Source organism: Rutidosis leptorrhynchoides, chromosome 7 (assembly GCF_046630445.1).
Source record: "Rutidosis leptorrhynchoides isolate AG116_Rl617_1_P2 chromosome 7, CSIRO_AGI_Rlap_v1, whole genome shotgun sequence".
Taxonomy (NCBI): Eukaryota; Viridiplantae; Streptophyta; class Magnoliopsida; order Asterales; family Asteraceae; genus Rutidosis; species Rutidosis leptorrhynchoides.
This window is the reverse complement of record NC_092339.1, coordinates 44,087,777-44,095,855: the sequence shown is the minus strand read 5'-3', so window position 1 is coordinate 44,095,855 and position 8,079 is coordinate 44,087,777.

Genomic DNA, 8,079 nt, shown 5'->3' with positions numbered 1-8,079 from the left:
AGTTAGTACTCCGTAATTATCATTAGTCCTTTATAATACTTTACTCATTTAACTGCATGCTATGTGCAATGTTGTAATACAATTACAGTGTACTCGAGGCCAAAAACTTATATGCTCATATTAAGGAACATTTTGTATTGATGCTAAGATGGTTGATGATCAAGCGTATTTGCGTGACCCAGCCGTGAGCCGGTCCCCAGGCATATTCATGAGTGCGAGGTGTATGGTTAAGTGGATTGGGATTAGATGTTCGCTCTCCGGTCCGGATGTCGTGAATAACCTAATTAGAGATGAAGATTTCAAAGGGGTGGCGCACAACCAATCTGGATGTATACGACTCGGATATGGATCGAGTGAATGAGTTAGTGAGTCGACTAGTGATTGTTTGTCTAGAGACAAAAAGTATTGACTCTCTTGATGTGACTAATCATCTGTCTATCATTGTGTTTTTCTTGGGATTGAAAGTAGCATATTTATAGGCAAACACTAGGGTTTAGTGTTTTTCATGGGCATGATCATGTTGACTTATCATTCCTTATTGGGTTGGCCAACATTGGTAATCGTGCTCAAGCCTTTTAGGTCTTATTCGTTATGTTTACGTGGCACACTGTCGACACGTGTGCACACCGCTATTAGTAAGGCTTACATGACGTCAACTCTGATGGAAAACCGTGTGTACTTTTAAATTTTATAAACGCAGCGGAACATGTAAATAAACATCTTTTATTTTTATAATCATTAAAATAAACATCATTTATTTAATTATAAACTTTCACACGATTAACGGTTCCACTAAGATCCAATTACACCACTAATAATTGTCAACTAATAAAAATTCACAAAGAGGAGTTTAGATGTACCTTTACCGAGCGATGCAAGAACGGTAGAAAGAACTCTCCATGTCTAGGTTGAAACATATATTCAAAGTATATGAATATCTCTATGGTTGATCCACACAGCACGTCGAGCAACACCGATCGGATGCTAGTCTGTATAACCCAAAAACAATATCGAATATTGTTCTATTACTTGAAAGACAAGACCAAAAAAACAAAATCAGCTTTTGTGTTCTTCAATTTGCCTCTCGCAAGCAACACCAACGAGAAGTTATTGAATAATCAAGATGATTATTCAAATAGATAATGAAGAACAAAAACTACACTCAAAAATTCCGTTCTTGCTTATTACTCCGTAGCCCAGAACCCTTGCTCCCTTATATTATGTTAAAAAGGGTTTTCAACAAAATGGAGTGCAAACCCTTTTTGTGCTCACCGTTTCTTTTTACCAAAAACAATGACCACCATACTTGTATTAATTTATTTGTTATATGTAGCCATCACATGATATCAATTATTTTATTTATTAAAATAATATCTCATATCTAAATTTGTAGATCATGAGATCTTTAATATATTATTTTATTCTAAAATAATATTTCATCTTTTGATACTTATCATTGAATGGAATTGTAGTTGTTAACCAACTTTTGACTTTGTTACAAGAAAACAAGATAGTAGTTAGACAAAATATTAATTAGATACAATATCTAGTTAATAAATTTAAGACTTTAAAATAATTTAATTAAATCATATTTAACTAAATTATACTTTCACAAATTATGGGTTACAATTATATAACAACATTATATATTAATTGGTGTCTAAATGCTTAATGTGTGTGACCCCATAGGCCTGTACATAAGCGGTAGTATAGATTTGTGTTATGACGTGCACACTAAACCAACAAACTCCCACTTGTGCATGACATAATGTGACAACCCGGAAATTTCCAACCAAATTTAAACTTTAATCTTTATATGTTTCCGACACGATAAGCAATATTTGTTAAGTTAAATTTCAAGAATTTTAAACTATGTTCATACATTCATTCAACCTCGACCAAGTTTCAACGATTCACGAACCATTAAACGAATATGATTATATATGTATATGTGTATATATATTATAACTTGAAACGTAAACAAAATATTAGATTAAATACTTTATATGATTGTATCTGTTTCAAAATATTTATCAATGGAATTAGAAGATAAGATCAAATGATTGAATTATCAGATATATTGAATTATGATTACAAGTCTCTGTTGAAAGGCCCTCGTTGATTTGAGAAATCTTTCCATTTTAACAATATTCGGAAAATGGTAAAGTGATTTATAAATAAGAACAAATTTTCAATCATTGAGAACTAGACAAAGGATAGTGGAAGATTGAATCTCATAAAGACTCGATTGATCTATTTAGTTTCAAACGTACAAAAACGTTTTCAGTTTAAAAAGAACTTTATTATTAAAACGTATATAACTTTTATAAATATCTAGAACCACTTTTGACAACTCATTACTTAACTAGTATGATAAAGATAACGATATTTATATTTTATTTTATTAAATATATATAACGATTTAAATTAATATTATATATATTTATACGCGTATTATACGTACATAGTTTTATACTTTTACTATACTTAAACTTTACCTTTACTGTATTTTTACTTTACTTTAACTTTAATAATTCACTTTAATAATTCATACTTTAATAATTCACTTTAATAATTCATAATTGAATAATTCACTTTAATAATTCAAAAATCTATTATAAATAGAATTCAATAGTTTCATTATTTCATAGAAACTTGAAAATATTTTTCTCTAAACTCTCTCAATCGATTTACATATATATATTTACTCCGTATTATTTCAAGATATTATTAGTATACATAAAATATTACGACGGAGTGCTGTCCGAGTGGCTTCGAAATTGTTTTTCGAGTAGGATAGGATTAAGGAAATTATGGGTTATAGCTATGGAGGTGATTGAGTATGGTTCATGGGTATGCTCGTGAGGTCAATATAGTGTTTATCATTTCCGTTGCGTCTACGTACCTTTCCTGCAATATTGAATCTCAATATTGATACGTGAGTACTCATAATTTAACTTTTACATACTAATAGTGTATCCCTGACTAGTGCTCGAGTATTTAGGATTATGCATGCTTGTACTTTTGATATTGCCCTTAGACATGTTAGGTTGAATCTTGAATTAGTTACACTTGCGGTTGAGATAAGGTATAAGATATGCATGTCCTTGAAAAGCTAGCGAAAAATTAAGAACTTTTCCTTTAGATATCGAATGGTTTAGATGAACGGATTAGAAGTTATAATCAATTGAATTTTTGATATTTTTATTAAAAATGATTATTATTATCTTCGTTTTTATCGTCGTTCTAGTTTTATCTTATTATTATGATTATTATTATCTTTATCAATAAAAGAGATTTATCACTAAAAATTGTTATTTTTTTTATTATTACTATCGTTATTATCGTTAAAGTTATAATTAGTATTATTATTATTATCCAATTATTATTATTATTATTATTATTATTATTATTATTATTATTATTATTATTATTATTAGTATTATTATTATTATCATTATTAATATATATATCATTATTTAAAAATGGTTATTGTTATTGTTATTATTATTATTACTATATTATCATTAAGATAATTATTAGTATTATCGTTAATAATGTTATAGTAACTATCATTATTAATATTAGTGTAATTAAAACAAATATTTGTAACACCTAATTATTTTGATTACTATTATTATCATTATTATGAACACGATATAAAAGACGATTAAAAGCTATTAAACGAAACGATTAGGAAATAATGAGTAAGAGTATCATGATGAAATTAAAATATTATAAGATATTGATTTAGATAAAATTATCGTTCTTATTATTTTTATCATTACTATTATTATTAAAAGTATCGTTAGTATTAAAACTATCATTTTAACAAAAATTATCATTTTAATAGAAATGTCATTGTTACTATAAAATATCATTATTATTATTATTTTAAATAGAATTATTATTTTAAAGATAATATTAAAAATTATCGTAAATATTAAAGTTATCATAATTAGAATTATCGTTTTATCATAATGTCATCTTAGTAATTATAAATATTGATATTTTTATAATAATAATTATTATTACAAAATAATACAACTTTTACTTACTATCATTATAGATATTATTTTATCAAATAAATATGTGATACAAACATATTTTACTACGTGTAATAACTTACTTTAATAATACATATCATATTATCTTTATGATATTAAATGAACCCTATAAATTTTATTACTTAATATATATAAAAGTATATTTTATTATATAAATTTAATATAAAATTTTATTTATTAATAAATAAATTATATTATTTACTCTAATAAATCTTTTAAAAATATTTAAAAATATAAAACGACGATATTTAAACTATATATTAATCATGTATAGAATTTTGGAAATTATTTTGAGTCAAATTTACTTTTGTTGACTTTTACATATTAGTCTCGAGCATTAGGATTGTGGTACACTATGACTTGACCTAATTTGTTACACAAATATTGACCAACACATAAATATATATAATTAATTTAGGTTCGTGAATCCGAGGCCAACCTTGCACTTGTTCAATGACGTTATATGTATTTTTACTACGAAATACAGTATGGTGAGTTTCATTACTCCCTTTTTAAATACTTTTGCAATATATTGTTGGGACTGAGAATACATGCGCTGCTTTTATAACTGTTTTACAAAATAGACACAAGTACTTAAAACTACATTCTATGGCTGGATTATTAAACCGACTATGCCCCTTTATAGTCTGGTAATCTAAGAATTAGGGAACAGACACCCTAATTGACGCTAATCCTAAAGATAGATCTATTGGGCCTAACAAACCCCATCCAAAGTACCGGATGCTTTAGTACTTCGAAATTTATATCATGTCTGAAGGAGGATCTCGGAATGATAGGGGATATTCTTATATGTATCTAGTTAATGTCGGTTACCAGGTGTTCACCATATGAATGATTATTTTTGTCTCTATGCATGGGACGTATATTTATGAGAACTGGAAATGAAATTCTTGTGGTCTATTAAAATGATGGAAATAAATGATTATGATAAACTAATGAACTCACCAACCTTTTGGTTGACACTTTAAAGCATGTTTATTCTCTGGTGTCAAAGAAATCTTCCGCTGTGCATTTGCTCATTTTAAAGATATTACTTGGAGTCTTTCATAGCATATTTCGAAGAACGTTGCATTCGAGTCATTGAGTTCATCAAAGATTATTATTAAATCAATTTATAGTTGGATAGTGGATATTATGAAATGGTATGCATGCCTGTCAATTTTCGATGTAAAGAAAGTTTGTCTTTTAAAAATGAATGCAATGTTTGTAAAATGTATCATATAGAGGTCAAATACCTCGCAATGTAATCAACTATTGTGAATCATTTATAATGTATATGAACGGGTCCTTTCAGTTGGTATCAGAACGGTGGTCTTAGCGAACCAGGTCTGCATTAGTGTGTCTAACTGATAAGTCGATAGGATGCATTAGTGAGTCTGGACTTCGACCGTGTCTGCATGTCAAAAGTTTTGATAAAAATCATTTTGTGTCGAAAATTAACTACTTATCATCCTCAGGAAATTACCTGCTTATCATTTTTAGTCTAAGACACGTCTTGCTGCATTGATTGCATGAATAGTGTATAGACAAAATTTCATATCTTAGCATATCTGCTAAATCATATCTTATCGTATCTGTTACTTTAAACTTTGCCTGACATATCCCGCAAAGTCCTCCGTAATCTACGAAATCTTTTGATATATATATATATATATATATATATATATTCTATGTAATTAGAATACCATCCGTTAGCCAAAATTATTTCATATCGAAAAAAAAAATCCTTTATCCAATCGTACGAAATGAAATTCGTCATCAGTTCAAGTCACTCAGATTCCGAAATGGAATCCCATTCAAGCTCTGAAAGCAGTGTGACCAGAATAGATCAACCAATCAGTCATCACCTATTCTGGATGAATTGGGGATGGGTTCGTAGCCTCCTCAATCATTGGAGACAAGAAGAAGGTGATCCCTTCCATCCACCACATTGCCCTCTTGACGAAGAACCTGAAGCACTTACCGCGAACCTGCCCGAAACACCATTTTCTCGCTCATTTCCAGAGTATCTCGTCACGATTATATATTACATCAAATTTTAGATTTTATTTATCCGCTCGTCCGAACCGACAATCACCCCGGTGTAATAGAAGAAGTCAACGAGCTTCGCGCTCGGGTAGTGGCTTTGGAGAATATGGTGCAGAGATTACAAACACCAGCAGCAGCATCAGCAGCATAACCAGTACCACCATCATCAACGCCAACAGTAGCATTACCACCTTCAACCACAACCGCATCGTAAACCTCAACTTCACAATCTGTCCCACGAGCATCAACGTCATACGCACCATAGATACCAAGGAGTACCAACAACAATAACTGATGAAGTATTACTTCATAACTTCATTGGAGAAACATTCCGCGGAGATTATGTAATCTCTAAAGTCTTAGAGATTATCTAATCTAGCCCTAACCATAAATCAGTTAAGCGAACCAAAATGATAGAAGTAAGAGTAGAAACCCTGACAAAAATGGTGTGTGATTAACAAGCTAAACTTGCTTTACCAACAGCATCAACAGTACCGTCAGCGTTACCAGCATCGTCGGTACAGTCAACATCCGAATCAATAACACAGATAACATCACAAACTCCGTCAGTTCAAGAATCATTGTGGACATCATTACGAATCAATAACGTGTATATTGTATCAACGAGTTATGAAGAATTAACTCATTCCCTCTGAAGAAATTATATGTATATTATATATATATATATATATATATATATATATATATATATATATATATATATATATATATATTGAAATAAATCTTTCCGTGCTAAGCTATTGTGTGTGAATCTTAACTACTCGGTTAATTCATATTACCAATATGCAATAATGTACGTCCTTCGGCCGCAACTTAACCAGCGTTAACTACAATCTCTGTCGCAATTCAACAAATTCCAATTCATAATAAATCAAGTATATATTTGATTTTACACTTTCATCATCGATGTACCTGAAACTTTTCAGATAACATCATTCGAACTTTGCGAAATTCACAAGAATTCCACGAACCGAACATCATACATCAACAAATAACGAAGTATTGATTCATAATTTTAATGTCATTAAAGAAATACCGCGTAAAAGCTATGTACTTTTTAAAGCCTTTAGGGATTATTCAATTCTAATTTCAACCGTAAATCAAATGAGTTTAATTTAACACTAACTCATTAAATCTATGTTACATCTGAAGAAAATATACATATATATATTTTCATAAAGACTGTAATAAAATTCTTTTGTACAAAATATTAATTGTGAAATTTTTTTTAACGGGTAGGTAATACCCGAGAGATATATAAATTCACAATTAATATGTTACATTCTTCGAATCTGATTCAGCAAATCATCCATTATACTTCCTACTTTCACAACAATATACATTCTTTTATAGAAATCAAAACAACCATACTCATTCAAAATTTAATTACATATTCTGATTTTGAAATCTCAAAATTCAACTTGAGATATGACCAAAATCATCACTCTTAGATCCTTACATCTTTCACAAGCTATATTTTGACTTCAAAACTGTGTTAGAACATCAAATGTATGTTAACGATTACAATCTGTGTTCAAACCCTTCGAAAATTTCTGAAGACACTTCGAATGATGAGCAATCGAGATGATGATCCAACCACATGTTACCCACAGTTATGTACCCGAAAAACTCTTGAAACCAAAGTAAAAGTTTAAACAACGTATCCGCGTCAGATTCTTTAGCATTTATTAGCAAAAATAACTTTGCGACTCCTATTCAAAGTAGCCAGTTTTGTCACGGCTCCAGCAAGTCAACTTCGACTTTTCAGTCAGAGTAACCTTATTATAACCTTGAGATATACACCATCGTTACCAGGGAACCTTTTACATTCCACCACATTATTAGCAGATGTACCAACAACTTCATTACCCTTTGACTTTAGCCTCTCCAAAAAGTCATTATAATTATTCATTGAAACCCCATCATTTACTCATTCGCATCT